The sequence below is a fragment of the Denticeps clupeoides genome, chromosome 11 (assembly GCF_900700375.1).
Source record: "Denticeps clupeoides chromosome 11, fDenClu1.1, whole genome shotgun sequence".
In the NCBI taxonomy this organism is placed as follows: domain Eukaryota; kingdom Metazoa; phylum Chordata; class Actinopteri; order Clupeiformes; family Denticipitidae; genus Denticeps; species Denticeps clupeoides.
In genome coordinates this window covers 21,485,634-21,508,150 of record NC_041717.1, presented here as the reverse complement: position 1 = coordinate 21,508,150, position 22,517 = coordinate 21,485,634, and positions in this window count along the sequence as shown.

Genomic DNA, 22,517 nt, shown 5'->3' with positions numbered 1-22,517 from the left:
TTCGTCTAGCACTTAACAATCTCTGAGCATGCTCTTCGCTGACAAGTTGAGCCTTATCAGGGCTCTTAGTTTGTAAATTCTATATTCTATATTTGTATATTCTATAGAAATCGAACGAGAATTGCTGGTGTCTTCCTCTTGTAAGTCGCTTTGGATAAAAGTGTCTGCTAAATAAAGTAAAGTAAAGTAAAGGGTGCATGTCACTACACTCCACCTCTCCATTTGCCACTTGGACCAGAAAGACACTTACATTAGAATGCTATCCATAGATTTCAGGTCAGCATTCAACACATAAGATAAGATAAACTAGACTAAAATAAAATAAGATAAGAAGAGATAAAATAAAATAAAATAAAATAAGATCCTATATTAGTCCCACTAGTGGGAAATTTACACTGTAAATGTATAAGATTAGAGCAGCAAAAACAATAGCACAGACACTATGTTGACTGTTTAATATAAGATTTATTATAAAAGTATGTAAATAGTCCTAGAATAGAAAAAATAAATCTGTGAATGTGAGTTGTAAATATAAAAATATGACACTGCAGCAGGTACAGGCTGCTCTGCCCTTTCCTGTAGAGGGCGCCAGAGTTGTGAGTTCAGTCCAGTTTATTGTTCAGATGAACACCAAGGTACCTGTAGTTCTCCACAGCCTCAATGTCCAGACCCTGGATGTTCAGTGAATTCGTGGTTTATTAACCTCGTGTATAACACACACACCGCCAGTGCAGCACTACTGGGATCCCGGACACAGCAAACCCCGCTCGGCCACTCTGCTGTAGCCGCAGCCCGTGTTCAGCCACCACATGAAGCCGCCTGCCGCTATAAAACCCCGCGATCTGGTCCCGGAACCGAACCGATAGCCGATAATCGCTAATAATCAGATGTAAACAGTCGCGGTCACGTGACGCGGCCAACGTGCTGTTGACGCTCGTTACCAGTGACGAGACGTGATTGGCTCGTTTCAGCGTCACGAACGCTGATTGGTTAAAAACCCCAGGACAGTGATTGGCTCATATTCGGATGACGTCACCAAGAGAAGCTTATATAAAGAAGCGCTCCGGCGGTTCTGCTTTAGAGCGAGTTAGGAGAGACTTTAGAGTCGAAGCGAGTAGCAGAACTTTAGTGGCTTTAGCGATTATTCAGCAGAAATATCAGCGATAGCAGAACGTTCTCTAGAATAATTAATATGCCAAAGAGAAACATGTTTGCTAAAAGCAAAACTGTCCTCAAAGCCAAATGGAAGTCCATTCGTCAAGGCTGCAGAGATCTTGCTGCCAGAATTTCAAATTCACGCTGCAAGCGTCACAACACCCCGAAAGCCAGAGAAGACGGTGGCCATGCTGAAGCAGAAGAGCTCCACAGAGAACTGGAGCAGCTTTACACTGAACTTCATACTTCTGCACAGAAACTGGAGGAAGCGCAGGCCTTTTCTGATCACATTAAAACGTGTCTTCACGAGGAGCGTCATGAAAGACTGGCGCATCGTGAAGCCACGACGTCTGAACTAAAAAGGCTCAAAGTGCTCAATCACACTCTTGAGGACCAATTAGGGGATGAGCGGCAGCTTAGAGAACAACTTGAACTTGAGCTTCACAATGCAAGACTGGAAAATGCCCAACTGCAGGGACAATTCCAGGAGCTAAAGGAGAAGCAAGCTCAGGACCATGACGAATCAGAAAGAGAAGAGCTTCACACAGTGCTGGAAGAGAAGAGGTGCCTCCAAGAGGAAACATCTCAGCTTCGCATGGAGCTCAAAGATTCTGCACAGAGGCTGGAGAAAGCGCAGGCCTTTGCTGAGCACGTTAAAACGTGTCTTCACGAGGAGCGTCATGATAGACTGGCGTATCGCGAAGAATCGTCACGCAAACTAAAAAAGCTCCGAGATCTCAACCACAAGCTTGAGGAGAAATTAGGGGCTGAGCAGGAGGCTCGAGAAGAGCTTGCACAGAAGTTCAAACTATTGCAAAAGCAGAAGAAAGAAATGTTTAGGAAATGACTTAAGGCTGGTAGTAGGGTGCTAGTAGGGTGGTAGTAGCCTAGTGTGTAACACACTCGCCTACAAACCAGAAGACCCCACTTACTACCATTGTGTCCCTGACCAAGACACTTAATCCCGAGTGTCTCCAGGGGGGGACTGTCCGTGTCACTATTGATTTTAAATGCTGTAAATTTATTGATACACAATAAAACTGTGAAAAATAAAATGCTGTGGTTGAGCCAGTTTTATTTAGCTATTCGTTTTATGATTATTTTATAGTTTACTAAAAATAATGTGGGACTGAGAAATTCCATAAGATGTTTCCTTCAATTGGTGTAAAATTGGTTGAATGTATTTCTCCCAACAATGAAAACCTTTAAAGTTTTTATAGATATATTATATATAACATAGACGTTAACCATTAAGAGTTCCATTAATATCTTCATCTATTTCTTCCTTGAAAATGTAACAGCAAGAACAACAAAAATGACAAAATAAAGAAAATATCAATTTAATAGTGAAATGAATAAAATGCACAGACATAATACTGATACGTACCTTTCTGAAGTTGGAACTTCATAATCAGGATCATTATTGTCTGGGTCCCATTCTGTAGTCAGGAGACCCTCTTCATCTGACTCAAGATCGATGTAGAATGAAATCGCAGAAGAAAGAAAGAAATCCAGTAAAATATATTCTTTAAACAGCCAGCAATTTAGAAAATGTATCTGCAAAAAGACAACTTGTGGTGAAGAGTCAAGATACCTTCATTGTTCCTGTGCAAGTAGAGCAAGATAATGTTTGGTGCAAACCAGCAGATGCTCACTTATAATAGCAGCAATAAGAATAAAGAACAAAGAAAACTTCAGATTCATTTAAATGGAACGTATAACGCAATGAAAATGAAATAGAATAAAATGCTCATACATACATGAAGGGTGCACTTATACACGCACATGCGTACACATTGGACAAAACAGTTAAAAAAATGAATATATACATTATGATTTTTTTCTTCGTCTAGCACTTAACAATCTCTGAGCATGCTCTTCGCTGACAAGTTGAGCCTTATCAGGGCTCTTAGTTTGTAAATTCTATATTCTATATTTGTATATTCTATAGAAATCGAACGAGAATTGCTGGTGTCTTCCTCTTGTAAGTCGCTTTGGATAAAAGTGTCTGCTAAATAAAGTAAAGTAAAGTAAAGGGTGCATGTCACTACACTCCACCTCTCCATTTGCCACTTGGACCAGAAAGACACTTACATTAGAATGCTATCCATAGATTTCAGGTCAGCATTCAACACATAAGATAAGATAAACTAGACTAAAATAAAATAAGATAAGAAGAGATAAAATAAAATAAAATAAAATAAAATAAGATCCTATATTAGTCCCACTAGTGGGACATTTACACTGTAAATGTATAAGATTAGAGCAGCAAAAACAATAGCACAGACACTATGTTGACTGTTTAATATAAGATTTATTATAAAAGTATGTAAATAGTCCTAGAATAGAAAAAATAAATCTGTGAATGTGAGTTGTAAATATAAAAATATGACACTGCAGCAGGTACAGGCTGCTCTGCCCTTTCCTGTAGAGGGCGCCAGAGTTGTGAGTTCAGTCCAGTTTATTGTTCAGATGAACACCAAGGTACCTGTAGTTCTCCACAGCCTCAATGTCCAGACCCTGGATGTTCAGTGAATTCGTGGTTTATTAACCTCGTGTATAACACACACACCGCCAGTGCAGCACTACTGGGATCCCGGACACAGCAAACCCCGCTCGGCCACTCTGCTGTAGCCGCAGCCCGTGTTCAGCCACCACATGAAGCCGCCTGCCGCTATAAAACCCCGCGATCTGGTCCCGGAACCGAACCGATAGCCGATAATCGCTAATAATCAGATGTAAACAGTCGCGGTCACGTGACGCGGCCAACGTGCTGTTGACGCTCGTTACCAGTGACGAGACGTGATTGGCTCGTTTCAGCGTCACGAACGCTGATTGGTTAAAAACCCCAGGACAGTGATTGGCTCATATTCGGATGACGTCACCAAGAGAAGCGTATATAAAGCGGCGCTCAGGCGGTTCTGCTTTAGAGCGAGTTAGGAGAGACTTTAGAGTCGGAGCGAGTAGCAGAACTTTAGTGGCTTTAGCGATTATTCAGCAGAAATATCAGCGATAGCAGAACGTTCTCTAGAATAATTAATATGCCAAAGAGAAACATGTTTTCTAAAAGCAAAACTGTCCTCAAAGCCAAATGGAAGTCCATTCGTCAAGGCTGCAGAGATCTTGCTGCCAGAATTTCAAATTCACGCTGCAAGCATCACAACACCCCGAAAGCCAGAGAAGACGGTGGCCATGCTGAAGCAGAAGAGCTCCACAGAGAACTGGAGCAGCTCTACACTGAACTCAATACTTCTGCACAGAAACTGGAGGAAGCGCAGGCCTTTTCTGATCACATTAAAACGTGTCTTCACGAGGAGCGTCATGAAAGACTGGCGCATCGTGAAGCCACGACGTCTGAACTAAAAAGGCTCAAAGTGCTCAATCACACTCTTGAGGACCAATTAGGGGATGAGCGGCAGCTTAGAGAACAACTTGAACTTGAGCTTCACAATGCAAGACTGGAAAATGCCCAACTGCAGGGACAATTCCAGGAGCTAAAGGAGAAGCAAGCTCAGGACCATGACGAATCAGAAAGAGAAGAGCTTCACACAGTGCTGGAAGAGAAGAGGTGCCTCCAAGAGGAAACATCTCAGCTTCGCATGGAGCTCAAAGATTCTGCACAGAGGCTGGAGAAAGCGCAGGTCTTTGCTGAGCACGTCAAAACGTGTCTTCACGAGGAGCGTCATGATAGACTGGCGTATCGCGAAGAATCGTCACGCAAACTAAAAAAGCTCCGAGATCTCAACCACAAGCTTGAGGAGAAATTAGGGGCTGAGCAGGAGGCTCGAGAAGAGCTTGCACAGAAGTTCAAACTATTGCAAAAGCAGAAGAAAGAAATGTTTAGGAAATGACTTAAGGCTGGTAGTAGGGTGCAAGTAGGGTGCTAGTAGGGTGGTAGTAGCCTAGTGTGTAACACACTCGCCTACAAACCAGAAGACCCCACTTACTACCATTGTGTCCCTGACCAAGACACTTAATCCCGAGTGTCTCCAGGGGGGGACTGTCCGTGTCACTATTGATTTTAAATGCTGTAAATTTATTGATACACAATAAAACTGTGAAAAATAAAATGCTGTGGTTGAGCCAGTTTTATTTAGCTATTCGTTTTATGATTATTTTATAGTTTACTAAAAATAATGTGGGACTGAGAAATTCCATAAGATGTTTCCTTCAATTGGTGTAAAATTGGTTGAATGTATTTCTCCCAACAATGAAAACCTTTAAAGTTTTTATAGATATATTATATATAACATAGACGTTAACCATTAAGAGTTCCATTAATATCTTCATCTATTTCTTCCTTGAAAATGTAACAGCAAGAACAACAAAAATGACAAAATAAAGAAAATATCAATTTAATAGTGAAATGAATAAAATGCACAGACATAATACTGATACGTACCTTTCTGAAGTTGGAACTTCATAATCAGGATCATTATTGTCTGGGTCCCATTCTGTAGTCAGGAGACCCTCTTCATCTGACTCAAGATCGATGTAGAATGAAATCGCAGAAGAAAGAAAGAAATCCAGTAAAATATATTCTTTAAACAGCCAGCAATTTAGAAAATGTATCTGCAAAAAGACAACTTGTGGTGAAGAGTCAAGATACCTTCATTGTTCCTGTGCAAGTAGAGCAAGATAATGTTTGGTGCAAACCAGCAGATGCTCACTTATAATAGCAGCAATAAGAATAAAGAACAAAGAAAACTTCAGATTCATTTAAATGGAACGTATAACGCAATGAAAATGAAATAGAATAAAATGCTCATACATACATGAAGGGTGCACTTATACACGCACATGCGTACACATTGGACAAAACAGTTAAAAAAATGAATATATACATTATGATTTTTTCTTCGTCTAGCACTTAACAATCTCTGAGCATGCTCTTCGCTGACAAGTTGAGCCTTATCAGGGCTCTTAGTTTGTAAATTCTATATTCTATATTTGTATATTCTATAGAAATCGAACGAGAATTGCTGGTGTCTTCCTCTTGTAAGTCGCTTTGGATAAAAGTGTCTGCTAAATAAAGTAAAGTAAAGTAAAGGGTGCATGTCACTACACTCCACCTCTCCATTTGCCACTTGGACCAGAAAGACACTTACATTAGAATGCTATCCATAGATTTCAGGTCAGCATTCAACACATAAGATAAGATAAACTAGACTAAAATAAAATAAGATAAGAAGAGATAAAATAAAATAAAATAAAATAAAATAAGATCCTATATTAGTCCCACTAGTGGGAAATTTACACTGTAAATGTATAAGATTAGAGCAGCAAAAACAATAGCACAGACACTATGTTGACTGTTTAATATAAGATTTATTATAAAAGTATGTAAATAGTCCTAGAATAGAAAAAATAAATCTGTGAATGTGAGGTGTAAATATAAAAATATGACACTGCAGCAGGTACAGGCTGCTCTGCCCTTTCCTGTAGAGGGCGCCAGAGTTGTGAGTTCAGTCCAGTTTATTGTTCAGATGAACACCAAGGTACCTGTAGTTCTCCACAGCCTCAATGTCCAGACCCTGGATGTTCAGTGAATTCGTGGTTTATTAACCTCGTGTATAACACACACACCGCCAGTGCAGCACTACTGGGATCCCGGACACAGCAAACCCCGCTCGGCCACTCTGCTGTAGCCGCAGCCCGTGTTCAGCCACCACATGAAGCCGCCTGCCGCTATAAAACCCCGCGATCTGGTCCCGGAACCGAACCGATAGCCGATAATCGCTAATAATCAGATGTAAACAGTCGCGGTCACGTGACGTTACCAGTGACGAGACGTGATTGGCTCGTTTCAGCGTCACGAACGCTGATTGGTTAAAAACCCCAGGACAGTGATTGGCTCATATTCGGATGACGTCACCAAGAGAAGCGTATATAAAGCGGCGCTCAGGCGGTTCTGCTTTAGAGCGAGTTAGGAGAGACTTTAGAGTCGGAGCGAGTAGCAGAACTTTAGTGGCTTTAGCGATTATTCAGCAGAAATATCAGCGATAGCAGAACGTTCTCTAGAATAATTAATATGCCAAAGAGAAACATGTTTGCTAAAAGCAAAACTGTCCTCAAAGCCAAATGGAAGTCCATTCGTCAAGGCTGCAGAGATCTTGCTGCCAGAATTTCAAATTCACGCTGCAAGCATCACGACACGCCGAAAGCCAGAGAAGACGGTGGCCATGCTGAAGCAGAAGAGCTCCACAGAGAACTGGAGCAGCTCTACACTGAACTCAATACTTCTGCACAGAAACTGGAGGAAGCGCAGGCCTTTTCTGATCACATTAAAACGTGTCTTCACGAGGAGCGTCATGAAAGACTGGCGCATCGTGAAGCCACGACGTCTGAACTAAAAAGGCTCAAAGTGCTCAATCACACTCTTGAGGACCAATTAGGGGATGAGCGGCAGCTTAGAGGACAACTTGAACTTGAGCTTCACAATGCAAGACTGGAAAATGCCCAACTGCAGGGACAATTCCAGGAGCTAAAGGAGAAGCAAGCTCAGGACCATGAGGAATCAGAAAGAGAAGAGCTTCACACAGTGCTGGAAGAGAAGAGGTGCCTCCAAGAGGAAACATCTCAGCTTCGCATGGAGCTCAAAGATTCTGCACAGAGGCTGGAGAAAGCGCAGGCCTTTGCTGAGCACGTCAAAACGTGTCTTCACGAGGAGCGTCATGATAGACTGGCGTATCGCGAAGAATCGTCACGCAAACTAAAAAAGCTCCGAGATCTCAACCACAAGCTTGAGGAGAAATTAGGGGCTGAGCAGGAGGCTCGAGAAGAGCTTGCACAGAAGTTCAAACTATTGCAAAAGCAGAAGAAAGAAATGTTTAGGAAATGACTTAAGGCTGGTAGTAGGGTGCAAGTAGGGTGCTAGTAGGGTGGTAGTAGCCTAGTGTGTAACACACTCGCCTACAAAGCAGAAGACCCCACTTACTACCATTGTGTCCCTGACCAAGACACTTAATCCCGAGTGTCTCCAGGGGGGGACTGTCCGTGTCACTATTGATTTTAAATGCTGTAAATTTATTGATACACAATAAAACTGTGAAAAATAAAATGCTGTGGTTGAGCCAGTTTTATTTAGCTATTCGTTTTATGATTATTTTATAGTTTATTAAAAATAATGTGGGACTGAGAAATTCCATAAGATGTTTCCTTCAATTGGTGTAAAATTGGTTGAATGTATTTCTCCCAACAATGAAAACCTTTAAAGTTTTTATAGATATATTATATATAACATAGACGTTAACCATTAAGAGTTCCATTAATATCTTCATCTATTTCTTCCTTGAAAATGTAACAGCAAGAACAACAAAAATGACAAAATAAAGAAAATATCAATTTAATAGTGAAATGAATAAAATGCACAGACATAATACTGGTACGTACCTTTCTGAAGTTGGAACTTCATAATCAGGATCATTATTGTCTGGGTCCCATTCTGTAGTCAGGAGACCCTCTTCATCTGACTCAAGATCGATGTAGAATGAAATCGCAGAAGAAAGAAATAAATCCAGTAAAATATATTCTTTAAACAGCCAGCAATTTATAAAATGTATGTACTTCCAGTTGCCTCAGGAAGTACATCCTCTGCTGGGTCTTTTTGAGGATGGAGGAGATTTTGTTCTCCCACTTCAGGTCCTTGGAAATGGTGGTGCCCAGGAACTTGAAGGTCTCCACAATAGACACCGGGCTGTCTAATATGGTGAGGGGGAGCAATGTTGAGGAATGTCTCCTGAAGTCCACTGTCATTTCCACAGTCTTGAGCGTCTTGAGGACACATCCTCTCCCCACTGCAAATATTGCAAATATTGGAAGTATACAATGAACCAATATGCAAATATTGCAAATGTTACAGATCCCAGCGCCCCGGGACTGTGACAGATTTAAAAAGTGTATTTGTTTGTGTCTGCGGTTTCTGTCTTTAACAGAGAAAACTGGTCACTCGTGCACTTCTTTATCTCAAGAAAAATACATTTTACACTCAACTTTACAAACAATTTACATAAACTCACTTCCTGAATTACGTTTTCAGTCCTCTCACAGGTTAATCTCAGTGAAATAGCACAACAGAAATACATATTATTCAAATATTACATTCGTTCAATATCTGCTATCCCCTTTACAGAATCAACCCACATTCCTGTATTTTCAATCCATCAACCATTTTCATAATAGTACAAAACAGTTTTAACTCAATATGAATGCAATAATTACTTTCAAAAACACTTTGAACACCAAATATGCTTCTTCAAAATGGCTCTTAGTCTCCATAACTGCCACAGAGTAGCTGTGTACGTATCTAAATGCGTATATTAGGGTTGTCAATCAATTAAAATATATTAAGCACACATTTAGCAAGGGATGAATAAGTAATGACAATTAATTCAATGTGATTATGTAATATGTGATTAAATGAGTTTTGAGCACAGAGCAAGTGGCAGCCAATCAGATCCCTTGATGCCATTTTTCTCAAACGTGATCACATTGGCCAATCAATAAGGTATTTTCTTGGTTCAGTTGTTTATCAGTGTCACAAGGGGCCCCGGAGAGTGGGAGGGCAGGGCCCTGGGCATCAGAAGGGCGGGACCCTGGATCCACCCACAGTGTTACCTGCGAATTCATAAATGCACCAGCATTTTTTTCATCATCAAATCTGACTTGCTGGTTGTCCACATAACAACATTCTGATTATTTGAAGTAGCCTAGTGGGTAAGGTTCTAATCCCACTTACTACCATTGTGTCCCTGAGCAAGACACTTAACCCTGAATTGCTCCAGGGGGACTGTCCCCTGATTGTAGGGCTCTCTGGATAAGGTAAATACTGTAAATTTAAATATAAATTGACGCCTCTCAAACACAGGAGCCAATGGTGGGTAGACAGTGGTGACCTAGCGGGTAGGGAAGCGGACACGTAAGGTCCCCTTGATGAAGGTCCTGTCCCCACACACTGCTCCCCGGGCACCACTGCTCACCAAGGGTGATGGTTAAATACAGAGTTCGCTGCCGCTGTTAGAGCGACCTCTAGAGGCCAGGGACTGCTACAGTAAGAACATACTAATAAGGTCTGGCAGAGAAAAGGCTCTAACACTACACAAACGATCTACCGCTTGAAATGTCCTGCACAGCGACATTCAAACCAAAGTACGGTAACCAAATAGTTTTTTTTTAGATGAATTCATTAAGAACAATAGCTTGGGATAGAAATATATCTGTAATTTCACTTCACTTTCTGAGCAGCCTGGTGCCAGAAAAAAACTTCTAGAGCACCGGTGTGTCTGGGCCCTGTGACGTGGGCCCTGTGATTTCCTGCAACTAGATAAGCAGCAGGACTCTGCCCTAACAAGACAGGTTGTCCCCCCCAGTGCACATTGCGAGGGATGCTAAACCTAACATCTGTTGCACCAAAACATCTCCTCTACTTTGTGAGAACTCAAGAGTTTCCAAATTTTTACTTTAGTAAGTTTCTCTGTGTTGGCCAGAAGATCAGGTCCCTGTGGAGCGAGCAGTTTTAAAAGCAGACTGATTTCGGTCCTGAAGGTTGTTCTGGGTGAGGTAGTGAGAAAGCTAGATGGTTCCCTCTAGGTTTTTAGAGAGGAGAGGTAGACGACAGACTGGTCTATAGCTGGAAATATGTGATGTCCTCAATAATCGGGATGGTTCTAGAACAAGACTTTTAAGTGAAGTGATCACATGTGATACACAGCAGCACAGCATACGGTGACACTGTGAAACGTGTCCTCTGTATTTAATCATCACCCTTGGTGAGCAGTGGGCACCATGACAGGCGCCTGGGGAGCAGTGTGTGGGGACTTGGCGGATCGGGATTCGAACCGGCAACCTTCTGATTACGGGGCCACTTCCTTAACTGCTAGGCCACCGCTGCACCGGCAATCAGCACTATTGTGCACGATTATTTCATCAGGTTCAATTCCTGCAGCGTGAAAATATCTGCATTACGGCACTTTCTCCGGTAGGTGAGGCCTGTGGTTAACTGGAAGCTAAACATCTCAGTGTTGTACGTCCCTGCAAAAATACTACAACTGGACAACCAGAGACATTTTTTCATGGTGGCCACCCTGAACGGAGCAAAAGGCAACAAGACTACGCCATCAAACCCATGTCATATATGTCAAATATGGGGGGATATACCACACAGAAAAAAGGGAAGGTTCCCTTTTCAAGTTAACTTAAATGTGGATTCAAATTAATATTTTAACATTTTTTAACAACAATATTTCCAACTTAATTTTAAAAAGAAAATGATTTGATTGTGTAAGAATAAGTAGCTGAATTAACTTAACTTGGTTTGAAATAATTAGAAAATGAATGCATTGCATCTGTACTTGTGCAGACAGGAGTAAGCTGAGGACACAGAAATGTCCATGGAATTCCAGACAATACTCCCGGTATTGTTTTTGGAGAGTTGACTCGTGTCAGCTGGCAACATCCTGCCTTTTTTGGGACCTCCGGAGTTTTGTGTTTGTCTGATATTGCTGAGTTCCTGATTCAATTGTATAAATGTGTCCAGCTGTGTCATGTGATATTTATTTCTATTTTCCACTCCTCCATTTTAAAAAGGGGGAGATAATGTGCATTAGAGGGAAGTTCAGCCTCCCAGAGGGATGTTAATTTAATACGTATGAACGTGAGAGTGTGGGACGAGGTCAAACGCAGACAAGCCACACCGAAGCCACGAGAAGGACGTGCGTATAGACACCGAGAAGATGGGCTTCCCCACCAATACCGTCCTGAACGTCACTGTCCCCGTGGGTTCACAAACACGACAAATTAAAAGCTTCCTTCAGGGAGTCGTCGTGTTTGTGGTCGCCATGGTGCCAGGGCCTGTCCTAAAGAAGAGGGTTTCAAAAGAATTTCCTAAATTCTAGTCTATTTAAATAGAACATTTATAATATAACTCTTTATAGTCTTTGCAGTATGCGTCCAGAAAAGAATATTGTCAGTCATGAGACAGAAAAGAAGAACCAAACCTGCTTCAAGATCCTTCCATGGATCCAAAAAGACGGGGAGAAACAAGACCGAAGAAATTTACCATGGATAGAAATGAAGTATCTTCAAAGTAGAGAACTTCTGATGGAGGAACCTCAAACCAGAGCTGTCTTACAAAGTACAATGTCAGCCATGATGGAGATAGAGGAACAGCAAACCAGACCGGACTTGCGAGGTACAGCGGAAGCCATGATGGAGATAGAGGAACATCAAACCAGACCAGTCTTGCGAGGTAGAGCGGCAGCCATGATGGAGAAACAGTGTAAAAAGCCGAGCAGGGAGGTCGAGCGAAGGACAACGTCAGCCCTGAGAGAGAAACAGGGATGGAATCCAAGTAGAGCATTCGCGCGATGGAGAACGTCTGGAGCAACGTCTGGATCTATAACAGTGACCTACAATGCCAGACTCCAACAAGTATAGATCTATAACGCTGGTTTATAACACACTACTGATATAGATGATGCACAGTGACATGCTCCTAAAATGCACGACCCATCTACTCATTATTTCATCACTGAAGCAAAGCAGATCAGGAGAGTTATAAAGCAGAACAAACCTCCATGAGACACAGATGAACAGATACAGTTCATCAACCATCATGTCTGAACTGCTCGGGCCCGACAGCGCAGAGTTGCTGCAATGTTAAAAATTCAACCCCCGTTTAACATTAACATAGAAAATGCAACGAGAATGAAAATGTTTTAATGTTTTTTTATTTTATTTAAAGAATGAAACAATTTAGTATTGGAGCTTGTATCTCATATTCTTAAGATATATTTCAGTGTTTGGTGAATTTACATTTATGGCTTGTACCAGATGTTCTTGTAAAAAAATAAAGGCAAGACATGTTTTAAAGACCCTCAGTCTGATGTTACCTGGCATGAAAGAGGCATGATGGCACAATAGAGGTTAAAAGAATAAATGCTTTCTAGTTTATTAACACCAGAAGATTAATATTGCATCTATGTGTAAATATCGTATTGAGATGGCCGCCACCTCCAGCGGCCATCTTCCTGGACACCGACGCCAGGAGAGCACAGAGTCCCACATTCAAACCATACTTACTATCAAGGTGTCCCTGAGCAAGACACTTAACCCTGAGTGTCTCCAGGCGGGACTGTCCCTGTAACTATGATTGTAAGGCGCTCTGGATAAGGGCGTCTGGTAAATGCTGTAAATGCAGGATCAGGGTGTTGGAGTTTACTGTGTAAAAGGTGACAAATACGTAGACAGTGAAAAATACCAGAAAAATGTCAAAGTTGAAAAAAAAATTACAATATTTCACAAATGTTTCTGGGGGACGTTCAAAATTACACTGAGGTCTTCTTGAAAGTTAAAAGCACCACCCTTCACACAGCAGAGAATCAGTGCAGCTCGAATCTGTTCCTCTCGTGTGTGTGTGTCCGTGTGTGTGTGTGTGCGTCCGTGTGTGTCTGTGTGTCCGTGTGTATGTCTGTGTGTGTGTGTGTGTGTATGTGTGTCTGTGTGTGTGTGTGTGTGTGTGTCTGTGTGTGTGTGCGTGTATGTGTGAGTGTGTGTGTGTGTGTCTGCGTGTGTCTGTGTGTGTGTGCGTGTGTATGTGTGTGTGCGTGTGTGTGTGTGTGTGTGTGTGTGCGTGTGTATGTGTGTGTGCGTGTGTGTGTGTGTGTGTGTGTGTGTGTGTGTGTGTTGTACAGGCCCAGTGCAGCCTTCTTCAGAAAGACACTACAAGGCTGGACGCTCGAGAACGTCGCTCAGCTCAGGGCGGAGCTGGAGCAGGCCACCCAGAGGGAGAGGCTGCTGGTGGACTTTCCTGAACTCAGTGGTCCACCTCAGGGCAAAGTAGTCCAGAGTAAGAACCTCCAATGTGAAGCTTCGTAACCGGAGACATTAGGAGCTCAGACTCCATAGAACCGGGTTTGATTTTGTGGGTTTTCATCTGATCTCTGTTTTGCGTCTCAGGTTCTGGTGACCTAGTCCATGACATGGAGCAGCAGCTGCAGGCCAACCAGTTGAGAATCGGGGTTCTGGAAGAGGAGAACGTCTCACTGCGGAACGGCCTGGAGAAACTGCGGGGTGGAGATGTGATCGGAGGCAGCATTCCGGTAATCAAGGTGGGTGGAGCCTCCGCTACGCCACCACGGGCTACAGATTTACACCGTCCACTTCTCAGCCTTTATATCATTTGGCCGCATTAGTGCACGAGCTGTTCCACACGTTCATCTGTTAGAAACATCGAAACAATTCGAATGTAATGATTCAACTTTTCAGAGGTGAACAGCTTCATGTGGTGAAATGTTGTGTCTGTTTATGTCACACAGGCCGTCTCTCCACAGCACCAGTCTGCATCTGAAACGTCCCCACAAGAGCAGCTTTGGTCCCACAGCCTTGGCACATCGTAAGTCCTGAACATAGTCAACACAGAAATACAGCTAGTTATAGGCTGCTAGTTATGTGTATCGAGCTAACGACCCATCCAGACATTTATGTGTAGTTGTTTCTGTATAAAGGGGAGGAGCCTGTATGCATGATTGACAGCTGCTTTACTCTGGGTCTTCTATACTTAATTTGACTGTATATCTATATTACTCTATATCTCTATTTCTTTCTGTAGTTCTGCTGCACTGATGAAGGGTGAAACAGACGACATGAGACCATGGGTTCAGCCTTCCTCCCGCCACCTGCCCTCCTCCTCATCATCATCCGTTCTTCATCAGCACGCACTGCACCTCGCCATCCCTCCCAACACAATCAACGCTGAACAGGCGTGGCAGGCTGCAAGAAACCGCTATCCAGGCAGCAGGCGGATATTTATTCACAAATCAAATGACAAAAATGTGTGTTCATACTGTCGGCAATTAAATTCAATTTAAGGAAAATGTCTTACTTGCTTTTTTCTTTTTTTATTCACATTTCCAAGTTTTTCTTATTCGGGGTCGTAGAATCAAGCGAAAATTACCAAGTCGTACAAAGCAGCTGTTCTGAAAGTAAAACTACAAGCTCTTTTATTTTCTGTCTCTTTACGAACGTGGTTGTGGTTTTATAAGGATATTTCAGTGCTTTTGGAACCCTGGTAGAATTCTGTGTTGTCGCCTTTAAGGCTTTACGACACTGTCGTAAACCGAGCGTTTGCGGCTGCTCGTGTCCATGGTGAAGTGAGTGCCGGGAAGTTTTCTTCCTGTTAGGAACTCTTTCTGGATCCTGTGGTCTGCACCGCTTGGGGAAGGACTGCAGGGAGAGTGACGCTTCCCGGGAACCTGCAGGACCATCCAGGCGACAGAAGTCCGTCATTTTATTTCCACACGGGCAGCGCTCTCAACTAGTAGCGCCATTTTTTACTTCTTTACCGCCCTCAGATTTCAGGGAGGGAATTTTGAAGTTAAAAAGGGACAAATACTGTTTGGTTTGTGTTTTGTTCATTAGTGTTTTATGTTAATGGTGTTGCAGTTTTTATTCTGATCGGGTTGTTAATGTGACCAAGTGGCCTGTGCTTCAGTCCGACAATAAATGTTAAATGTGATCAAATTATTGGACCGGTAGTTTACTTCTACCAAACCCTGCAGCTCCTCCTGTCATTGGGGTCACACTTTCACCAGCTAATCTGTGTGAAATGGAGAAAACACTTTATTCCCTTAAAAACATACTAGTATAAGCTTGTCCACAAGAGGACTGACGACAAGGGGGGAGCGACATCTTAAAAGCGCACAAACTGTTTCACACTTTTATCGTGTATTTAGTGGGATGTTTCGTACACGCGTTGTTAATATGATTAATTCATGAATTCATGGTTTATTAGCATCGTGTATCACACACACCGCCAGTCCAGCACTTCTGGGATCCCGGACACAGCAAACCCCGCTCGGCCACTGAACACGGAGCCGCAGCCCGTGTTCAGCCACCACATGAAGCCGCCCGCCGCTATAAAACCCCGCGATCTGGTCCCGGAACCGAACCGATAGCCGATAATCGCTAATAATCAGATGTAAACAGTCGCGGTCACGTGACGCGGCCAACGTGCTGGTGACGCTCGTTACCAGTGACGAGACGTGATTAGCTCGTTTCAGCGTCACGAACGCTGATTGGTTAAAAACCCCAGGACAGTGATTGGCTCATATTCGGATGACGTCACCAAGAGAAGCGTATATAAAGCGGCGCTCAGGCGGTTCTGCTTTAGAGCGAGTTAGGAGAGACTTTAGAGTCGGAGCGAGTAGCAGAACTTTAGTGGCTTTAGCGATTATTCAGCAGAAATATCAGCGATAGCAGAACGTTCTCTTGAATAATTAATATGCCAAAGAGAAACATGTTTGCTAAAAGCAAAACTGTCCTCAAAGCCAAATGGAAGTCCATTCTTCAAGGCTGCAGAGATCTTGCTGCCAGAATTTCAAATTCACGCTGCAAGCATCACAACACCCCGAAAGCCAGAGAAGACGGTGGCCATGCTGAAGCAGAAGAGCTCCACAGAGAACTGGAGCAGCTCTACACTGAACTTCATACTTCTGCACAGAAACTGGAGGAAGCGCAGGCCTTTTCTGATCACATTAAAACGTGTCTTCACGAGGAGCGTCATGAAAGACTGGCGCATCGTGAAGCCACGACGTCTGAACTAAAAAGGCTCAAAGTGCTCAATCACACTCTTGAGGACCAATTAGGGGATGAGCGGCAGCTTAGAGAACAACTTGAACTTGAGCTTCACAATGCAAGACTGGAAAATGCCCAACTGCAGGGACAATTCCAGGAGCTAAAGGAGAAGCAAGCTCAGGACCATGACGAATCAGAAAGAGAAGAGCTTCACACAGTGCTGGAAGAGAAGAGGTGCCTCCAAGAGGAAACATCTCAGCTTCGCATGGAGCTCAATGATTCTGCACAGAGGCTGGAGAAAGCGCAGGTCTTTGCTGAGCACGTTAAAACGTGTCTTCACGAGGAGCGTCATGATAGACTGGCGTATCGCGAAGAATCGTCACGCAAACTAAAAAAGCTCAGAGTTCTCAACCACAAGCTTGAGGAGCAATTAGGGGCTGAGCAGGAGGCTCGAGAAGAGCTTGCACAGAAGTTCAAACTATTGCAAAAGCAGAAGAAATAAAAGCTCCAGAAATGACTCAAGGCTGGTAGTAGGGTGCAAGTAGGGTGCTAGTAGGGTGCTAGTAGCCTAGTGTGTAACACACTCGCCTACAAACCAGAAGACCCCACTTACTACCATTGTGTCCCTGACCAAGACACTTAATCCCCAGTGTCTCCAGGGGGGGACTGTCCGTTTCACTATTGATTTTAAATGCTGTAAATTTATTGATACACAATAAAACTGTGAATAATAAAATGCTGTGGTTGAGCCAGTTTTATTTAGCTATTCGTTTTATGATTATTTTATAGTTTATTAAAAATAATGTGGGACTGAGAAATTCCATAAGATATTTCCATCAATTGGTGTAAAATTGGTAGAATGTATTTCTCCCAACAATGAAAACCTTCAAAGTTTTTATATATATATTATATATAACATAGACGTTAACCATTAAGAGTTCCATTAATATCTTCATCTATTTCTTCCTTGAAAATGTAACAGCAAGAATAACAAAAATGACAAAATAAAGAAAATATCAATTTAATAGTGAAATGAATAAAATGCACAGACATAATACTGGTACGTACGTACCTTTCTGAAGTTGGAACTTCATAATCAGGATCATTATTGTCTGGGTCCCATTCTGTAGTCAGGAGACCCTCTTCATCTGACTCAAGATCGATGTAGAATGAAATCGCAGAAGAAAGAAATAAATCCAGTAAAATATATTCTTTAAACAGCCAGCAATTTAGAAAATGTATCTGCAAAAAGACAACTTGTGGTGAAGAGTCAAGATACCTTCATTGTTCCTGTGCAAGTAGAGCAAGATAATGTTTGGTGCAAACCAGCAGATGCTCACTTATAATAGCAGCAATAAGAATAAAGAACAAAGAAAACTTCAGATTCATTTAAATGGAACGTATAATGCAATGAAAATGAAATAGAATAAAATGCTCATACATACATGAAGGGTGCATGTCACTACACTCCACATCTCCATTTCCCACTTCGACCAGAAAGACACTTACATTAGAATGCTATCCATAGTTTTCTGTTCAGCATTCAACACATAAGATAAGATAAACTAAACTAAAATAAAATAAGATAAGAAGAGATAAAATAAAATAAGATAAGATCCTATATTAGTCCCACTAGTGGGAAATTTACACTGTAAATGTACAAGATTAGAGAAGCAAAAACAATAGCACAGACACTATGCTGACTGTTTAATATAAGATTTAATATAAAAGTATGCAAATAGTCCTACAATAAAAAAAAAATCTGTGAATGTGAGTTGTAAATATAAGAATATGACATTATATACATAAAATGTATATTTGTGAGATTTTACATATGTACAGAGTGGGTAGATATACACGTATTGCACTTAAGAGAAATGGAGATGTTGTACTGGATGTGTGGTCAGCTGATGTAGAGACTGAAATTTGAATTTGATTTGAAACAGCGCTTGTGCAGCGGTCAAAGTTTAGCAAATGTAAAATTTGACCGCAGTGGGCTAGTTGCCTCTCTTTCGGCAATTCTATACCAATCTTCAGCGGGCCGGATGTGGCTGCCGGGCCTTTTTCACCTCGCAGGACCATGACAGGTCCTGCGTGATGTTAACACCGAGGTAACGGAAGCTGTCCACTCTCTCCACTGGGCTCCTGCTGATGACAGGGGCTGGTAGGTCCTCTCCTGCTTTGTACTGAAGTCCACTATTAACTCCTTTATCTTGCTGATGTTCAGGTGGAGATTGTTCCTCTGGCACCAGTTCGCCAGATTTCCAACCTCCTCCAGGTAGGCCGTCTCGTCGTTGTCAGAGATCAGGTCCACCACGCCGGTGTCGTCAGCAAACTTGATGATGGTGGTGGAGTTAGTAGAGGCTGTACAGTCATGGGTGTACAGGGAGTACAGCAGGGGGCTCAAAACACAGCCCTGGGGGGCTCCAGTGCTGAGAGTGATGGAGGCTGAGACATGTCCACCCATCCTTACTGCCTGTGGTCTCCCGGTTAGGAAGTTGAAGATCCACTGACAGAGAGATGAGCTGAGTCCCAGGTGCTCCAGCTTGGTGGTGAGTGTGGAGGGGATTATCGTGTTAAATGCCGAACTGTAGTCAAACTTCAGAGCTTTTTGACATCATTTCCCTTCCGAATGTCCAGGTCCATGCTGGCTCCGTCTTGTGCAACAATATTAAAGGGACGATCTGCCAAGGGCTGACAACTAGAAATAAGTAAAAGAAATAAAATAAGTCAGAATACGCGTGCCAGTCATCTTAACAGCCTCATAATTAACGTGGGTGGGAATGAAAGCTTTAGTTGAGGAAACAACCTCCATTAACACCATACAGCATTACCACGCTGCTAATCACGTCCATCTTTATATTGATTTCATTTCTCACTTTTTTATTTCAATTGTTTTTTTCTTAGAAATGTGTTGAGGGAACCATCTTTTTATATTTGCCAAAGTCAACTAGTTTTGTTTGAAATAAGACACGCAAAATGACATTCTGTCACGTCCGCGAGCTGACGGGGGACGGAAGCGCAGAGGCGGGACATACTGGGGACAGTGATTTATTAAATACAAGTTAAACGGCACGAGGGCCGAAAACAGGGGAAACAAAACCCGCAATCGGCAGAACTGAAAAACAGCACTACACAACAGGTGCAGGGTCCACGATGGGCTGCTCCACAGCGCCTTTTAACCGCCCTCCCGATAGGTCCCAGACATTTCTATTAAAATCTGTTCCTTCTGCAGGTTTGTTTACTAAAAAAGGGGTTTTAAAAAAGTTATAAATAGATATAAAAAGGTATAAATACAGTATTGCCCTATGGAAAACGAGTATTGTATGACTTATTAAAAGATAGAGAATGTTGCATAACCCGTATATGGCCATTAAGGAGAGCACGAAGTCCTGGACCAGAAGGGTCCACAAGATGGCAGACTTGTATTAAAATACAGCATGATGTCTTTAACCAGAGCTGGTCACATGTTCATACCTTCTACGGACCAAGGTGGCTGAATCAGTGTAACCACCATCCACTGTCTTGTCTGCTTCAACTCTACACCCTCAGATCTAGTGCATGGTAACATATCTCAGGCAAATACACAGAGAATGGAGTTTATAGGGCCACTTCTTCCTCATCAGGTTGGCTTTACACGACACGTATTCCTGTTCTTGAGCACAGATTCATGATGCTGATGCTGGCCTACAAAGCCGAACATGGAGTAGCACCATCCTACCTCACAGCCCTTATTACACCTCGCACTGCACCTCATATACTCCGAGCCTCCAGTACTGCTCGCCTGGTCCCTCCATCTCTGAAGGTAAAAGGAAGACGCTCATCTAGACTCTTCTCCGTCTTGGCCCCTCGGTGGTGGAATGAACTTCCAGCTCAGTCACTGAGCACCTTCACACGGCAGCTCAACACCTTCCTCTTTAGAGAAGTAGCCTAGTGGGTAGTAGCCTAGAGGGTAAGACACTCGCTTATGAACCAGAAGACCCAGGTTCAAATCCCACTTACTACCATCGTGTCCCTGAGTGTCTCCAGGGGGGGACTGTCCCTGTAACTACTGATTGTAAGTCAGGGCGTCTGATAAATGCTGTAAATGTAGAGAAGATTTAGATGAACTTGTAACCTTCTTCTTGTCTGACTTCTGTATAGAAACTAGAACAGAGTGAATAAAAAGATTGTATTCATAGTTGGGGGTCCTAGTGAACCAGAACTGACCACCTCATCCATGGTGACATGGAAGCACGTTGTAAGTCACTCTGGATAAGGACGTCTGCCAAATGCCTTGAATGTAAATGTAAAATGAAAGAATGATGCATGGTGTCACCTGAACATGTTCATAAAAGTAAAGTGAAGGTGTAGCGATAGTCATTGTGAAAGACGCTGACACGGTGAAATGTGTCCTCTGCTTTTAACCGTCACCCTTGGTGAGCAGTGGGCACATTGACAGGAGTCTGGTTCTACCTGGTTGTACTGTATGTATGTGTGTGTGTGTATATATATATATTCACACACACACACATTTGTTCTTGTTTGTTTTCATTCATGTATTTGATGTAAAAATGCCATTTCGAGCTCTCCTGAGTGCACCACCGTCCCACAGGCAGGTAGAGTGGGACTTTTCCCCTTTAATCGGCTTTATCTTTATATTTGCTTTATGTGACTTATTGTATATTTTTAAGCCGTTGAGGACAGATGTCTGTGACGATTTTCTGTACAGAACACGCCTTTGCTTTGCATGTTCTGACCCTTCATTCAGGCCTTGGACTGGACGAACAAGCCGCAATAGAAACCTAACCTAATAAAAGAATATGGGGGAGCTCAGGATGTCCTTGGCTAATGCGGCTGTGTAATCGAATGCACTTTTGTCAGATTGAGGAAGCTTATTCCTTTAAAAAAAGTTAACGGTTAGACAGCCTGAGATTATTAAAGTAAATACAGTTTTCGTGCATTTGGATTGAACTGTAATTCTCAGCAATGTTCTAAATTCACAAGAACAGTGACCGGACGAACAGGATGCGTAACTCTACCTCTGTTTGTTCTCGCCCGCTGTGTGTAAAGCGTGGGCGTCATGTTCAGGACACGTCTGATGTTTCATGTCAGAAACACAGTACGAAGCACAACAGCTGAATTTACAACATATAAAAGGTGTACAAACCACAGTTAGAATTCCAGGTTCCTGTAAGGAAATGGAACCCTAATAAATAATAAATAAACTTTCCCCACATTCAATGTACCAATAATCTCAACAATTCAATTGGGTAAATAAAATTACTATAAGATTGTTGCGTAAGTGTGCACACCCTTGAACCTTCACCTTCCTTCAGAAAGCGTTCAGTCTGTCAGATTTTGAAGGCACCTCAGATTCTCTACTGGAGTTAGGTCTGGTGAAGAATATATAATTGTTTTATTTGGATGTGTGATCATTGAAATTCCTCTTTTATCTCCAGCGTTCCAGCAGAAGCCAGAAGGTTCTGGGCCTAACGTTACTGGTATTTGGAACTGTTCATAATTCCCTCCACCCTGATTAAGGCCCCAGTTCCAGCTGAAGAAAAGCGGCCCTAAAGCATGATGCACCCACCACCACGTTCCACCGTGGTGAAGGCACCATAAAAACCTTCAGTTTGTTTTGACTTTTTACATCCACTGTACACTATGATGTGAATACAAAGAACACAGTGACGGCGGGTCAGTGGAGACGCTATCACATGACACGTCCCTAGACAGATCACGTAAAACTCCAGCAGCCCCCACCCTGGAGGCACCGAAGGCCTCATGTTAAGAGCTCCTTCCATCGCCCA